General features: G+C 53.3%; 1 long non-coding RNA gene across 1 annotated transcript; it reads left to right on the plus strand.

Annotated features, from left to right (window-relative positions):
• Positions 1 to 7,556: 7,556 nt before the first annotated feature.
• Positions 7,557 to 11,865, plus strand: LOC139078771 (uncharacterized). The gene is made up of 2 exons (XR_011531823.1): positions 7,557 to 11,106; positions 11,325 to 11,865. It is a non-coding gene; the product is annotated as an uncharacterized lncRNA (long non-coding RNA).
• Positions 11,866 to 15,981: the final 4,116 nt, after the last annotated feature.

Consider the following 15,981-nt stretch of genomic DNA (forward strand, 5'->3'; position numbering starts at 1 on the left):
CATCAGGCAGCAAAGGATAGTAATTCCCGAGATACGGGAAATAAACAAGGTGAGCCCAAAGGTCATCCCGCTGGCTGCATTGCGGGGGGTTCCAGACTGAAGCTTAGGCATGGAGAACTGAGGTAGAGCCCAGGGGACCCCAAGAGGAAGAGACAGAGTTGAGAATTGGGGAGACTGAGGCATTCAGAGTTCACAGGAGACCATACCAGAGAGAGGAGAGCGGAGAGAGAACTCTGGAAGTCTGCAGAAGACCCCCTTCAAGTATTCAGCAAGGGAACGATCAGTGCAATGAGGTGAGGAAACCGACTACGGCTGGGGAAAGAAGCCCGCAAAAGGATACGCAGGAACAGTGCCCAGTGCCCACACAGGGCTGCAAACTTTTGCTGTTCCCACCACCAGACTGGGAGGTCCCATAATTCATGGGGCATTGGGTAGGGTACCCAGAAGGGTTATATCCGTCACGGGGATGGATTACCCCTAGACCAAATGCTGATCTGGTCCCACCTAACAAATCTTAACAGAAAGATCTGACAGCATCAAAACGTCCCCAAATAACTTAGCTACATCTCAGAATAAAGCCCGGGAATATGTTAGATCTATAAAGAATATCCAGCAACCAGCGATGTAAAATTTCAGTTTCTGGCATCCAACCCAAACTTTCTGGGCAAAGAAACATGGAAACATGACCCACAATAAGAAGAAAAATCCATCAAATCAGAAGTGACATAGATGTTAAAATGATCAGACAAGGACACTTAAAATGTTATTACAGCCAACACAATGTTGAAGGAGAAGTACAAAGTGAGAGGACTGACACTTCCTGACTTCAAAGACTCGCCGCAGGGCTGTAATAATCAGGACCGGGTGGTATTGATGAAAGAATGGACACATAGGTCAACGGGACAGAACAGAGAGGCCGTAAATAGGCCCGTATACATAGACTCAACTGATCTTTGACAAAAGGGCCAAGGCAATACAGTGGAACAAAGATGGCCTCTTTAACAAGCGGTGCTGGGACAACCGGACCTCCACATGCAACAAAGTGAATCTAGACGCAGACCTTACACCCTGCACAAAAATTAACTCCAAACGGATCATAGACCTAACTGTAAGACACAAAGCTATAGAACCCTTAGAAGATAACGTAGGAGCAAACCTAGCTCACCTTCAGTGTGGCGTCGACTTTTTAGATATGATGCCAAAGTGTGATCCACGAAAGAAATAGCTGATAAGCTAGACTTCCCTAAAATTGAAAACTTCTGCTCCACAAAAGACAATATCCAGAGAATTAGAAGACGTATTCAGACTGGGAGACCATACTCGCAAAAGACATATCTGATAAAAGACTGGGACCCAAAATATACAAAGAACACTGGAAACTCAACAATAAGAAAACAAACAACCCAATTAAAAAATGGGCAAAAGACCTGAACAGACATCTCTCCAAAGACGGACAGATGGCAAGTAATCATATGAAAAGATGCTCCACATGATATGTCATCAGGAAAATGCAAACTAAAACAGCAATGAGATACCACTACATGCTTATTAGGATGGGCAAAATCTGCAACACTGACAACCAGATGCTGGCGAGGACATGGAGCAACAAGAACACTCATTCATCGCTGGTGGGAATGCAGAAGGGGACAGCCACTTTGGATGACAGTTTGGTGGTTTCCTACAGAACTAACCACGTTATTTACCCAAATGAGCTGAAAACTTATGTCCACCCAAAAACATGCCCGTGGATGTTTATAGCAGCTTTATTCATAACTGCCAAAACTTGGAAGCAACCAAGACATCCTTCAGTAGAATGAATAAATAAACTGTGGTCCATCCAGACAATGGAATATTATTCAGTGCTAAAAATAAATGAGCTATCAAGCCCTGAAAAAATATGGAGGAACTTAAATGCATATTACTAAGTGAAAGAAGACAATCTGAAAAGACTGTGTACGTATGATCCCAACTCCACGACATTTTGGAAAAGACAAAACTACGGGGACAATAAGAACATCAGTGGTTGCCAGGGGTGGAGGAGGAAGAGACGACTAGGCAGAGCATGGGGATTTTTAGGGCAGTGAAAATACTCTGTATGAGATTACAATGACAGACATATGTCACTACACGTTTGTCCAAACCCATAGGATGTACACCACCAGGAGTGAACTCTAAGTGAACTGGGCACTTTGGGTGATGATGATGTGCCGATGTTGGTTCTTCCACAGTAAAAAAAATGTACCATTCTGATGGGGGTGTTGATAATGGAGGAAGCTATGCATATGTGGGGGCAGGGGGTATATGGGAAATCTCTGTTCCTTCCTCTCAGTTTTGTTGTGAACTTAAAACTGCTCTAAGAAACAGAGTCTTTTAAAAAAGAAAAAAACTATTACAACTGTATCCCATATGTTCAAAAAGTTAGAGACACGGAAAATATATAAAGACCCAAATCAAACTTCTAGGCATGAAACCACAATATCCGAGATGAAAAATACACCAGATGGAATTCGTAGCAGATTAGACATTGCAGGAGAAAAGACTGATGATTTAAGACATAGCAATAGAAAGTACCCATAACAAAACACAAAGAGAAAAAATATTTTCTTTTAATTAACAAAGAATTAGTCAGCTGGGGGATAACTTCAAGCAGGCTAATATATGTGAATCCCCAAAGGAAAAGAGGGGAACAGAAAACCTATTTGAAGAAATAATGGCTGAAAATATTCCAAATTTGATAAAAACTACAACCCACAGATTCAAGAAGCTCAATGAACCTCAAGCACAAGAAACATAAGGACACATCATAATCAAATTGCTTAGCCTCAACCATAAAAAGAAAATCTTAAATTTAGCCGCGTGAAAAAGACATGTTACGTAAAGAGAAACAAAGATTAAAATGACAGCAGATTTCTTACTGGAAACAAGGTAGGCAAGACAGTGGGTCGACATATTTAAAGTACTGAAGAAGAAAACCTGTCAACCTAGACCTCTGCGCAGCGAAGCTACCTTTAAAATAAAGGTGAGGGTTCCACCTTCAGATAAGAAGGAGGAAGCTTGCTCCACCTGGTCTCTCCCATTACACACGACTGTAACGCCTGGACACGTGCGTGGACCAGTTATTTGAGGAGTTTGAAAAGTAAATAGTAGAAGGCAGACTGAGAAAGAAAACCAGATTTTTTTAAGTGCCACTGAGTCAGCAGTGAGGTCACCATTTTAGTCCTTTAGTATCACCCGGCCTGAACATAACACAGCTCAAACCCAAAAGTGGACATAGGCACTCACAGAGAAAGCTCTAGGAGAAGCCTTCTTGTTCCAGCTCGAGAAGCAGGAGCAGACCACCCAAAGCTCAGAGAAAATATGGAAATCCCACGCCTTTTCTCTTCTCTATCTTCTCACACTCCAGCCCCTAAGTAATCCTGTGGCGGTGTTGGCAAGATCACCACAGGAGCCCACCAGAGCCAGAACTCTGAGGAAGGGACTTCCCTCTCCAGTTAGTGCATCTGTGGTCCCAAGAGGGCAGGGAAAACCCCACTGCTCTTTCCCTCTCTCTTTATCCACCATTTGGCACCAGATCATGGTGCAGGCACAGAGGAGCATGTCACAACTGGGTCCCTGGAGCCCTGACCAAAGCACCAAAAAGGGCCAGAGGATATGAGGAAGACTGCAGAGAGGGGAAGCTTTGGAAAGCCACCCCATAAAGTCATTTATGAATTCCCAGTCTCACCTCCCAAGCTGCACACAGCATGAATCTGATCCCAGACCGTGTACCGAACACTAAGAACGGCACCGCCTCCCAGCGGCAGGGCTGGCCCCTCAGCAGCTGCCATCAGGGTGGAGGGGATGAAGGGATCCGGGAGAGGCAGAGGAAGTGTCTCCATGCCAGTAGGCAGGACACACTCACTTTCGGGTTCGAGCAGCACGGCAGCAGCTCGTGGCTCAAGCACCCAGGTCTTTGGCCACCGACCGCCCTGCACCAGCTTTGGGACCCACTGAGCCCCTTCTCCTCCTGCCTGGAGGGGACAGCAACAAGCAAATTGCCGATGTTTCCAGCCCTCCCCAGTCCTGAGCCCACTGTAGGGACTCCAGGACCTTTTCTCCTCCCATCTGGAGGAGAGAGCAAACAGCAAGAGCACAGTTCAGGCTTCTTGTTTGTACCCCGCCTCCCAGTATTCAGCTTTCATTCACCTCCCCAACCCTCCCTCACTTACAGGCAACAACGGAGACGACCACGTGTTGCCCCAGTGACCGTACAGTTTGCTCTGCTGCCAACTCCCGTGGAATTTCCTTGAGCACATTAACTCACCCCGGGGCCCTCCTCTTTCTCCTTCAGCGGCCACATCACGGACAGATCCCATCCTCATCACCAGCACTGCTAAGTCAGGAACTATCATGGGTCTAAGGTGTTGCCCAACCTGCAAACTAACAAATCAGTCTGCCACAGTCTGGAAGATTCTGCCACAGTTTGCCACAGATTCTGGCAGAAAAATGCAAGACCCCTGGCTAGAGACACAGGTCACTTATGACCCACAGCAAAGGTAGCTTCCAGAGCAGCATCTTGACACGAGTTCCCCAAGCCCCAGTGCCCACAGCGATGCAGCTAGACAGAACGAGCTGTTACCTGCATGTGCAGCGGGTTGCAACACGGGGAGGAATCCTAAAAGTGTGAGACTTGGAGCCCGTAATGTGGCCAGCACGTCTGCTGGTCCGTCCCTCCCAGAAGCCCTCGCGTCCACTCTGGAATGTAAATGAATGCTCTCCGAGGGTAGGAGCAGAGGCTCGAGGTTCATTACCCTGGAATAAGCTGGCATCTCTGGAGGAGAGGCAGTTCTGCGGTCCATCAGCTGGGCAGTGCCCTCTGCTCCGGGGGCACGGACCGCGCAGACCGTGAGACAGTCGTGGAGACTGACGCACTGATGCGGAGGGGTTTGTTTCCTGATGGCAGATGAAGTGGAGGCAGAGGGAGGCCACTGGTTCCTGGGTGGGCTCCTCCGGAAGCTGAGCTTGGGGAGCCATCCATGTGGACGGATGGAATCTGCTAGAGAAACCTCAGACGGAACCGAATGACCCAGCCTGGAGAGAAACAGGACTCAGACCAAGGCTGTCACTGGTCACCTTGCTTGCGGAGAAGGAACCAGGGCCTGTCTGGGTGCCCTCACCCTCGGGGCAGGAACGAGCGGTTCTGCTCCTGGTGTTGCCCACAGTGCCACACTGCGCTGGACCATCTCCAGGTGAGCTAGGGCCGCAGAGCCTGGCCTCCATCTGGACCACTTGGCTAACAAGTCGCCTCTGCCTCCTGGGGCAAGAAATGTTCTCGGGGGCATTATTCACTCTTCCCTGCAAACACACAGCCCCTAGAGACGAACAGCCTGCATACAAATCCTAGCTCTGCCATTTGCAAGCTGTGTGACCTTAGGCAAGTTCTCAACCTCTCTGTGTCAATCAGATGGGGAGAATGGCAGCGCCCACGTCACCAGGTTGTCTGAGTGCTGAGTGAGCTAACAAAGCAGGTTGGACGGTGCCAGGTACATAGACCATCCCCAGTGCTGTTAAAAAAAAAAAAAACCCTGACCAAGACTTGGCTTCTCACCCCCAAAGTGCTACACAAATACAGTCCAGCTGTCCCTGCACCCCAATCACTGTCACCAAGAACAACTTCCCCTCCCGCCTCCATCCCTCCTGGAAAGAACAAAATATGGCTGTTTCAGTGTCCTGGGGCGGCCCTAACAAAGCACCACAGACGGGGCAGCTTAAACAACAGAAGTCCAGTCTCACAGTTCTGGAGGCGGAAGTCAGATCAAGGTGTAGGGCGGGTTCCATCTGAGGCTCTAAGGGAGGCTGCTCCCCGCCTCCTCCCGGGGACCGTAGGCAGCCATCTTCATGTTCATGTTCGAGGCAGACATGGCTCTTTATGCTTGCAGCTTTGCGGGGAGAAAGTCAGGCAGAGACGGGGGGCGTGGAGAGCCGGCGTTGGGCGTCCCGTGTCACGGGGCCTCTGCAGCCGCAGATGCAGACACATTCCCTGAATGGACGCCTCCGGGTCTGCATTCCCCCACAAGGACGCCAGTCCCGGTGAACTAGGACCTGCACTAATGGCCTCACCTGACCTTGATCACCTCTCTAAAGACCCTCTCTCCTCCTGAGATGCTGGGGGTTAGGACTTTGGCGCATGAATTTTAGGGGAACGTGATCCACCTTGGAACCCGCCCTCTCGGGTTAGCGCTTTCTCCTAATGCCTTTTCCTGCCCTCGAGCTTGTGAGGGGGGTCTTCGTGTCACAAAGTGGCACTAACAGTGGAGCACGAGGCCCGTGCCGGCCTGGGCCGGGCTGTAATTGGGCTGCTGGTATCTTGTGCCCCCTCGGACTGCCTTGTGTGTCTGTTTCTTGCTCGGTTGGGGGTGAGACCAATCCTTCACACAGTTCCTGAGGGCAGACACTGCTCTTCACGCTTGCAGCTTTCGGGGGAGAGTCAGGCAGAGAGGGGGCGTGGAGAGCCAGTGACGGGCGTCCCATGTCCAGCCACCCCTGCAGCCACAGATCCAGACACACTACAACTGGCACTCAGGTGCCCCCCATCGCCAGCACACCACCGGCAGCCACAGGGCACCGCCAGTTTCCGCACACCTGCGAGCAGGAGCAGGGCAGAAGCTGAGTTCCCAGGCTGTCCGGGTCCTAATTTCCCAGTCCAGGAAAAGCAGCATCAGCCAGAATCGCTTCCTGCTTACAGTATGTTTCTCTGGCTCCTGGAATCAGCCACTGTGCTGGTTGCTACATCAGAGGGCAGCCCTAGGAGCCCTGGGACTCACGGCTGGGCCCAAGGACGACCCCAGTGGACCATCTGCTCTCAGCACGCTGCTGCAGCCGGGAGTGGGGTTCCCCCTAAGTGTCCGAGCTGGGACCCCTCGAAGCCATCCAGGAAGGTGCTGCTGGTGGGAACTTCATAAACTGCAGCATGAAATATTCATCCACTTACACTCGCTTAAGTAATTTCTGTTTGCTGGAAATCAGCATCGTGTTTTCATTTTTAATGAGCCTTCTGTAAAGCAGCCCCTTCTGTCACTGTCAGGTGTTGGGGGCAGGAGCTTCCACAGGCAATGCAATTTTAATCTCCCTCCACAAACAGTGCTGAATAATGCACCGAATTTGCGGAAGCCGTGCCCGAGGCGAGGGGAGGGCGGCCTTTTAGTCTAAGCAAGTCGCACATTTGCTAGGGCAGCTCAGAGCCAGCTGTCTCGCCCCCGCAATTCTACTCTCTGGATGCCGAAGACCCTAGTCACTGCTTAAGCAGAGCCCACAAGGGCCGTAGTCGTCTGAATGATGGTCCCCTAAGATTTCCCCAGAACCTGTGAACACGTGACCTTACCTGGCAAAAGGGACTTGGCAGATGAGATTAAGTCAAGGATCTTGAGATGGGGATTGTCCTGGATTACCTGGTGGCCCAATGTCATCACAAGGTCCTTGTAAGAGGGAGGCGGGGTGTCACAGTCAGAGAGAAGATGTCACAGTGCTGGCTCTGCAGATGGAGGGAGGGGCCGTGAGCCAAGGAGTGTGGGCGGCCTCTAGAAACTGAAATGAGCAAAGAACTGGATTCTGCCCTGTAGCTTCCAGAGGAGCACGGCCCTGAGACCCATTTTAGACTTCCGGCCTCGAGAAGGTAAAAGAACAAAACCGAGTGGCTTTAAGCCACTATGTGTGTGGTAATTTGTTACAGCAGTGATAGGAAACTAATACAATGACCTCTTTTCCAACTTTCCAAAAACCAATTGGTCAATAGCTGCCGGGATCTCCGGGCCCTGGGGCTTCTAGCCTGCCTCCACTGCTTCTCAGCCCTGTGACCTTGGGTGGGGCTGAGTTCTCCTCTCGAAAGTTAGGGCAATGGTGTATTGCAGGGCACACAGGACTGGCCATGAGTGGCTGTGCATCCCCAGCCCTGGCCCTCTCAGTGCTGCCTGAGAATGGCGCGAGTCACATACGCTACGTTCGGAAATCGCTGACGGTGGTGGTGCCTGTGTGTCAGAAGCCCCACATGAACAGGAATGTTCCACGTTAGTATCGCCGTGTGTCTGAGCCTGTGCCCCCAGGAAAGATGAAGTGAGTGGCTCCCACGGCCCAGTTAGGAATAATTAAGGCGCTGCATGGAGGGAAGGTCTGGGGTGGCAAAGTCACAGCCAGGATTCTGTGACTCAGTGTCTGGGATGATGACCTTGGAGCACCAGAAAGTCAGTGGAAATGCTCCCACCTCCCTCCCAACCCCAGCACCCAGCTGTGAGAGAGAGAACGGAGCTCCCTGAACGTTCCATTCATGCGTCCCAGATTCTGAGCCCAGTGGGTACCTGAGGAGCAGGCGCAGCCCCCGCCCTCCCAGCGGAAGCCCAAGTTCTGGATGGAGGAAAAGAGCTGAGCAAGGAACCAAGATCACCTGGAGCCAGCGCTCCTGGAGGCGGGGATACAGGGAGATGGCATCTCCGGGGTGGGGAGGGCTTCCTACAGGACAGTGAGCTGGGCTCGGCGTGAATTAAGCACCTTCTGGGTACACAGCACCTGGTTACAAACTAGTCCAGATGGTCCCAGCTAGGAAAAAGGCATCTGTCATCTAATTGGAGACAGCCGTGTCCACAGCTCCCTGTAATTCAGGGATCCATGAGAGGTGCAAAGGACCACCGGGGGCATGGAAGCTGCAGGGAAGAAGCGGATCCAGGGGCTGTTTAGGAGGCAGACAGACACCATGGGAGGCTGGTCCTCTGGGGCCTCAGGAGGGAAAGGGAGTTGCAGGTGATGGGGCTGGTTCTGGCCTGGGCGGCTGCCAGGACAAAGATGAAGGACGCCGCCAGGCTGGGGATGGGGAATGCAGAGCGTGAGCTTGGCTCCGGACTGCAGATTCTGAGGTCCGGCACAACCATGGAGGCGTAGGCAGCTGCCACTGGGGGCTTGCACAGGACACAAGGAACAGTCAGAACAAGACAGACCGAGGCTGCCGCTGGGACGAGAGCCCTCTGAAGAGCAGACCTCGCTCCTCCCACCCTGTCCCTTGTGCTCTTCCTGGGAGCTGACAGCTGGGGGAAGTTCCTGTCATTCTCACCCACATTGATGGGACAACACCAGGCACAGAGGTGCTGCTTAAGAAATCTCAAGAAATTGTCCAGAGACTATGTGGGGGCCGCTGCCCTGGCGGGGGAGGGTGCAGACAAGTTGAGGGCCTTTGCCAGGCAATGAGCGGAGGGCGGGGCCCTGTGGAAGGAGATGGGAGGACATCCAGTTAGTTTCGCATGCACCTGGCATTCCTGGGCCCATCCAGCTCCTCCTGGCAGCTGCCCTGAGGTCAGTCTCTCCAGCAAAACCCTCAGGAGGGCAAACATCACAAAGGGGCTCGTCGGAAAGCCCGTCTGGGGCTCAGCCGGCAGCTGTCAGTGTCTGCAATGACCTCAAACTTTTTCTTAATCCTTCCAACTCTGCAAGTACCTTATATAATTCATCCGTCCATCAGCAGGGGAACGCGCAGTGCAATGAGCAAGACTGTCCCCAGATGACCCAGCTTGTCAGGACCACGGGCCAGCTGGACGGGGGTCCCCCTTCTTGCAGCCAATAGGCTGCTCCCAAACCCAGCTTCCCCCAACTCGGCCCAGGCCACAGGGCTGTAACCCCACAGGCCCAGGGGCCCCGAGTGCTGGGCAGCTGGCATTTCCAGACCCCGCCTGGTGCCAAACAACTGACAAGGCCGATTTCTTTCACATGCCCTATAAAAAGCTGGGTGTCAGGGGCGGCGCTGTCCTCGCCTGGGGCACAGACAGGCCTGCAGACCCCTCTCGCTGACTGGCTCCAGGCCTGGGTATGTTTCTCTCTCCTCCCATCAAACCCACCCACTAACCGACACTGTCTGACGGGGAGGAATTTGGCCCAAACCCTGACGTGTCACTGGGGAGAGTGAGGACCGAGGTGGGCCCAGCTGGCCTGACTCTGAGGTTCTGACTGTCTCCAGGAGTGTGATCCTGAGAAGATGCAGCACGGGACAGTGGCCGAGGGAGTGGGTGCCAGTGCCCGAGGCTGCAGCCTGAATCCAGGCGTCTTGAGGGCCTTGTGGCCTCGGGCGAGTTGCTTACCCCCTGGTGCCTCACCTTCTTTAGCGATAAGCCGGAACGACAATAGCTAACCCTTTCTGAGTACTTCCTGTGCACTGGCACCAGTTTAGAGGCTCATGCACATTAACTCATTTTCTCCTCAGACAACCTTAGCAGGCAGGTATGAACACTGCCCTGATTTTACTGATAAGGAAACTGAGGCATGGCGAGGCTGCGCGGCTTGTCCCAGGTCCCCAGCTGGTCAGCGGCAGAAATGGGACTAGAGTAGAAATGGCTGCCTGCCAACTTTTATTCCTTGCTGCCCCTCAGACCAGCAGCAGCTCCACGGCTGTGGGGGCCCCAAGTCCAAGCCCAGGTGCGGGCTAGGCTGGTTCCCCGCTCGAGGCTCCGAGGCAGAGTCTGCTCCAGGCCTCCCCCAGCTCCTGGCGGTTGTGGTAATCCTCGGCGTTCCCGGCTTACGGATGCAGCGCCCTGATCTCTGCCTCCGTCGTCAAGTGGCCTCTCCCCCGTGTGTCTTCACGAGGCCCGCTCCTTGCTGTGTGTCTGTGTGCAGATCCCCTCTCCTTATAAGGATGCCAGTCACTGGGCGAGAGCCCACCCTATTCCCATACGATCTCGTCTGAACCTGATTCCATCTGCGAAGGCTCTATTCCCAAATAAGTTTGCATTCCCTGGGACCAGGATGTGGACTGGAACGTAAGTTTTGAGAAGACGCAACTCAACCCACAACAGCTGCTAACGTCAGAAAAGAGGGAAACCAGACATTGCCTCCTGACGACAGAACCCAGCACCAGCACTGCCTGCAGCCTGGCCAAAGAGACCAAACCAGAGTCTGACTGAGCCTGTGTTCAGCTGCCACTCACTGAGGGTGAGACGTGATAAGCAGACCATGAGGATGCAGTCAGCAAACCCCGAGTGAGGGCGCCCCACAGGCCAGGCGCTTCAGCAGATACAGCAGAAAGGAAGGAGACGGACAGAGGTGGAACCGGTCAATTAAAAGAGACTGAAGAGAGCATCAGGTTTAAAATAACAGGTAAGAGAAACCCAAGCTCCATGTCTTGATGTGGGTGGTGGCAGCAGGGGTGTTTGCCTTACTATAACTTGTTTCGTTAAACATCTCTTCGTGGTTTTCTGTATATGTGTTTTATTCTCCAAAAAAAGGTTTTAAAAGTTAATTACTATAACTGTTACTAAAATTATCATCGCCTTCATCATCATTATCCTTGTCTCATTCCACAAACCTTTCTAAAGAGTTCCCCGTGTCCAGCGCTGTGCTGTGTGCTGAGCATCTGACGACGAGAAAAACAGACTCGCTCCCTCACTCGTGAAACTGACCACCTGGGGCAGGTAGGTGGCGGCCGGCAAAAACCTGTCCCCACAATAATCATGCAACAACGGCACTATTCCAGCGCAAGCTTCGCAGGAGTGAAAAGAGGACCCTGAGTCTGCAGTGGCACACGAGCCTTCAGGCAAGACGGGTATCGAACCGACATTCTGTGCTTACATCGGGGAGAGAAGGCATTTTGCTCCAGTGGGAAGGATAGAGGCCGATGACAAGGACAGAGTGCAAGCGACGGAAAGTAGTAATAAGACTGACAGCCGCCTTTGCTGATCGATTACTGTGTCCCGGACCCTCTACCAAGAGCCTGACATGGACATCGCATTTAGTTCTCACGACAGTCCCCATTTACACGTGAAAAAACAGAAAGAGCCTCTAGCTGGTGTTGTCAAACTTTTTTTAACTGATGTGTGATTTACATACCAAAAATAATGCACAGTTCTGACCTGTTCATTTTGGAGAGTTTTGGCAGTTTTATGTCGTCACCCCAAAGAGCCACCATAGGACTTTTCCACCACCCTGGAAGGTTCCCTCGGCCCCATTCCAGTCCATCCCCTCTCCTCCAGAGGCCTCGACTGTTCTATTGTAAAAGCCTGATGGAGGCACATCTAGGAAGCCTTTGTGTCATGATCCGGTCAGTCCCCCTAAAGGAGAGCCAGGGCTGGTCGCCATCTGCAAGGCCCTCGGATCACCACTGCTCACAGTCACCCCGAACCTGCAGAAATGGGCAGGAGAGAGTGCCAGGCGGTGAACACCTGGGGAGGGGGCAGGGGGCCATGGCACACGGGTACCTCTCCCCATGGACCTGCAGAGTTCACCCAGCCCGGCTGCATTCATGCAGGTGAGGACCCAAGACCAAGACAGCCCCCAGCAGCAGGCGGGGAAGATTCCTGGAGCAATTCCCGGAAAGAGAGGACGACACTGGGACCGGATGACAGGGAGTGTTTCTCTCTTTCTCCCTGGCCCCCGAGGGAGGAGGAGTGGCCACAGCCCTTCCCAGTGCACGGAAGCCGGCTTGCATGATCTTTCTCCAATAGCTCTGTCTGTCCGTCAAAGCTTCCCTGGAATTCAGGCAGACACACAGTCCCCGGGGTCACTCATCCCTGCTTCCTGTGTCCCAGCCGGCCACCTTGCCAACACTTGCCTTGATCACAAGGTAAAGTGGCTGAAGTGGGGGTCTCACGATAAGCCCAGGGCCCCTGCTCCCCATCCACGCCCACTCACAGAGGATCATTTCCTCGATCAGACGCGACCGTCACCACGCACTGCCACAGTTCTTAAGAGAGGTGTCGCGATGCAGGAGACTTTTATGCCCTATTTGGAAAAGGAAAAAGGTTATCCCTGCAAAAGCAGTTGATGTCCGTGGGCTGCGATTAAACTGCAGGGGGAGCTGGCCCCCACTGCTGGCCTTCCTCCAAACCGAGTAGGAGACCCACGTGAGCAGCGAAGCCACAAATAGCCCAGGAGAGGGCGAGCCCTTTGTAGCCGGTGAATCGCCCGATAGGGGTCCAGAGGCGGGAGGGAGGCAATCGGGCATCTTGCTGGGAGGATGAGGAGCCTGTAGGCCCCAGGCTTCTGTGCTGGCCACTCCGATCAGCCCTCTGCCCCCTATTTGGCAAGTCCCAGAGGGGGTGATCCCAGAAATAAGTCCCCGATCCTATGAGCAGCCCTTCAGGAGGGCTCTCCATCTCAGCTGTCCGATCACGTCTGACATCGCTCCAGCGTCCTGGGCTGTTTGCAATGGGTGATTTGGGATGAGACTTCTACCTGGAATTAGTTCAAGAGTTTCACAGGAAGTCTGCTCCACGAGTGTCAGTGAAGTGACCCCAGGGGCTGTTTTGCTTTCCGCCGTGGGCAGAAACACAGGGGTCATCCCGAAAAAGGAGGTTAAGTACTGACTCCCACTCCGGGGCAGAGATTGCCTTGTAATCCGGACGTCTTCCTGTGCGCCCTTCACGCGGCAGCTCTGCGCGGAGAAAGCCCCCATTGGAGGAAACCTACCTGAGCTCTGTCGGCCTTGAGAGGGGGCCTCCTGCAGAATGAGGCCACCTCATTCACCTTCGCACCACTGACCTGGCCTGGTTAGCCCCAAAGAGCAGATGACCCTAAATGGGAGAAAAGGAGGGAGAGGAGAATTTAGTCCATCAAACCCCCGCCGTGCGCCAGGCCTCGTCTGCATGGAAGCAGGCACGGAGGACTTTGATGTTTGGGTGCCCAGCACACAGTCCTCTCCCCTGGGGAGCCCCCATCTCCCACTCGCATCTGGGGCATCGGGAGGGGCATGTGACTCAGGCCTGACACATCAGCTCAGCCATCCCTTGGCTCGTGGTAGAGCAGAGACCCAGTCAGAACGCATGGTCGGTGATGGACGAGAAGCGAGAAGACACATTCCCAGGTGGTGAGCTCCTGCCCACGTCCCGCCCCAGCGGAACACGAGACTGAAGCCCCCGCGGAGGTGGAGAGAAACAGAGATCGGGCCACGCCTGGATTTGCAGCTACATGATCTGCAGTCGTTTCCTGGGCTTGACAATTTGAGTAGCTTCTCCTTTGCACCTGCTACCCAAAGAGTCGTAACTCATATTATCCCCACTCTCAGAAAAGGAACCTGGGTGCAAAGGGGACAGGTGGTGGGGTCAAGTTCACACAGCTGCTTACTTGCAGAGCTAAGCTTGTGATTCAGACCTGTCTGAATCTGCCTGAAATAAGCCACATATTCTGTGAAACCTAAGGCGTACCGTCATTTTACGGACCCTAAGAAAGAACGAAAACTGCTGCCAACTTCGCCCCAACACAATGCTTTCTTATCTCTTATCATTTGGTTTTAGGATTCTTGAAAAACCTCTTTTAGACTTATTTAGAGATTTCTTTTGTATCCTATTTCCCTCGTATGCATGCAAAAAAAGGAAAATGGAATTGCTGGAAGGAGTCAAAGGAGGATTTGGGCCACAACCAGAAGCCCGATTCCTCCCTGGAAGGGTCCTGCGTGGTCTGTGGCCGGGGGTCTGGAGGCTGCAGCTGTCCGTGGGGCACTGGGAACAAGCACTGGGTCATGGTCAGCCCGCAGGAACGACGGCAGCCCAACTCCCCACCCGCTGTCGGCGCATCCTGAGTTCAGAGACACTGGAACCAAAAAGCATGTGCATTAGATTCAACGGAGTGGATCCATTCGTATGTGGCATTTTGCAATCTGCAGAGCACCGCTCATTCACTAACCATCTCGTTTGATTCTGAAAGCATCAATGAGAAGTATTTTTATCTGCATTTTACTGTGAGGACCCAGGGATTTGGAAGTGTCCCCAGGCCACACAGCTAGTAAGTGGCAGAGCCCAGATTCCAACACAAGCTCTCTGGCTCCAGAGCCGATGGTCGGTTTAACACGAGGGAAATACTGAGGTGGAGAAGAGAGAGTGGGGCCTTTAAAATACTATTTTAAAAGCTGCCTGTTGTCCAGGTCTTTGAGGAGACCCAAATAAATGTCGCTCCCTTCCCACCCAAGTTCTGAGCCAAATAAGAAACAACACAAATGAGTCAACGAGTGGAGTACCGAAATCTCGCTGCTGTCATGAACGGTTGGGGGTGCAGCTGTGTGGCAGAGCCGGGCTGCCCCCGAGCAGACCTGGTGGAGCCCCAGAGAGGAAGGCCTGAGTGGGCGGGCAGACACACTTACCTGCCAGCTGCCGCACCTGCTCCAGGCAGAGAGGCTGGAGGAGAGACCCAGGCCTTCAGCTCACAACGTTTCCTATTTTGTCCGCATCCTATTGGCACAGGCGGACCAGGGGCTGCCCCCGCACCACCAGGACGTTCACTCCGTTGTGGGGGGAGGAGAGAGGGCACGGGGCAAGAATCCGGGACCCTGACATGAACAGACACCTCTACCCAGAAGGAAACGTCGGAGGGGGCAGTCAACACCCACCCTGACACCTGCTTCTGTCCTCTGGGCTCTGGGGGTGTCCGCGGCTTCATCCTCGAAGCCCCACTCTCTGTTTGGTGGGGAAATCCTGCCAACAAGCCTCAGTGATGCTCAGAGGGAGCATCAGGAGGGGATGCAACCTGCAGGAGGCTGAGATGGAGGGAAACTGCCCGGTGTGGGGTGCCGTCTCCTCATGGGCAGGCGCACCCTGCCAGGGGCTTCCTGTACGAGACCTCAGTCCAGTCAAGAAAACGGACAAACTCCACAAATCGTGGGAAAAGGAGTTTCTGATGGGAATTATGACTTTCATGAGTAAGATTCCCTCGTCGCTTCCCTTTCTGGAGGTAATCAGGAGTCAAGGGAGGCCGGGGACCCCTGTAGAGTGAGTGCAGCATCAGTCAGCCAAGGGGAAGAAGCGTGAGCACAGGGCTGAGAAGCCAGGGCAGAGGGCAACGGCCAGAACCACTTTGGGGGGACCGTAAGCCTCCCTCGGGGGTCAGATGGAAAGGTTTTCCTGGGGTTGGTGAGGGTCCGTTGACACAGCCATCAGCAACGTGTCTAACAACTGAAGTATTTCACTCTGGCACACTGCGATGTCACACCCTCACACACACGCTGTTGTATTCTCAGATGTTACGAGGCAGAGCTGGGGAAGTCCA

This window comes from Equus przewalskii, chromosome 2 (genome assembly GCF_037783145.1).
Source record: "Equus przewalskii isolate Varuska chromosome 2, EquPr2, whole genome shotgun sequence".
NCBI lineage: Eukaryota > Metazoa > Chordata > Mammalia > Perissodactyla > Equidae > Equus > Equus przewalskii.